This window comes from Chenopodium quinoa, unplaced genomic scaffold (assembly GCF_001683475.1).
Source record: "Chenopodium quinoa cultivar QQ74 unplaced genomic scaffold, ASM168347v1, whole genome shotgun sequence".
Lineage (NCBI taxonomy): Eukaryota > Viridiplantae > Streptophyta > Magnoliopsida > Caryophyllales > Amaranthaceae > Chenopodium > Chenopodium quinoa.
In genome coordinates this window covers 3,153,375-3,154,715 of record NW_018745080.1, presented here as the reverse complement: position 1 = coordinate 3,154,715, position 1,341 = coordinate 3,153,375, and positions in this window count along the sequence as shown.

The window sequence follows — 1,341 nt, the reverse complement described above, 5'->3', positions numbered from 1 at the left end:
TATAAAACCTATTTTTGAGCCTTAATCATCAACTTAAGTTGATCCTCTAACATGGTATCAAGAATCAGCGTGATAATAACAATGTTACAAGTTCGTATCTTATTTATCCCTCATATCTATATGCGAAATAATAATATAAAGGTCCAATTTTAAAACATTGCACATGTCATTGTTGACATATTTGCCCCAATTCTATTTATGTTAAGTTTTTATTTATAATCTATCATCTTGCACCCCCAAATTAGGGGACTTATTATATTTAATAATTTTCTTATGCTTAATCTCCTCCTAAAAGCAAAATTACCACATATGAGTGATCCCATATGTACGAAACGCGGGATTCCTTCTTGGCCTTTAAATCTCTGCACATCTTTCGTGAAGGAAATATAGCAGCAGATTGTGTTGCGTCTCTGTGTTACTTTACTTCGATCCATCAGGATATTGATCTCTAGTAAGTTTTCATATTTTTTTACTACAAGATAGGTTACGGCACGGTCTTGTGAGAAGATGTTCCTAATCATTTCCCCTGTATCTTACTTTTTTAAATAAAAAAAAACTATACGAAATACTAGATGAAAAAATGTCAAATAAGCTAATTTTGCCCCCAAAAACACTTTACCAGCAAATTAAACACCTCCGTTGTTATTGGTTAAAGAGTTGATTCCACCAAATTAGCTTATTTTCAATAAGCTAATGCTTGGAGGAATTTTTTCATCGGCTCATTCAAGTAATTTAAGATGATGAAGTGACAATTGTAACCCTCTTATAACCCAATACGCTACTACAATAAAAATATGTCAATGTCCTGATTGATCATACATTTTGTGTACTCAAACAATTTTATTAAGAAATCAACTATTTACCAAGCATTTTTATATAATCAGTTTATAAAATCAATTAATACAATCAGTTTGTCAAAACCAGCTAACACGATCAAATTTAGCTTTTGATTAGTTTTTCACCAAACATGCCCTATATATGTCAAATTGATTCTTAAATGATATCTTATTTTGCTTTCTCAATGCTATGAATCATGTTCAAAAAATGTATGTTTTATCAAGTTATTTAAAAAACTTCCTCAACTCTATACATATGCTTTCATTATCATATACTCTACAATATCTAATATTTCCTAAACTCTATATCTAGCCATTCCCTAAAGTCTACTTTAGAAAAATTAATTGTAACATGACAATTTATTATATGACACTTTTAAAGGGCTGTAATTGAAAAACTTTTCAAATTTATAGGTTAATGATAAATGAATCTGATTTAAAAATCTATTCCAAACTCTTTTCTATGGGAAGATTATGCCTCAAATTATGTTGAAAAGGTTGATTA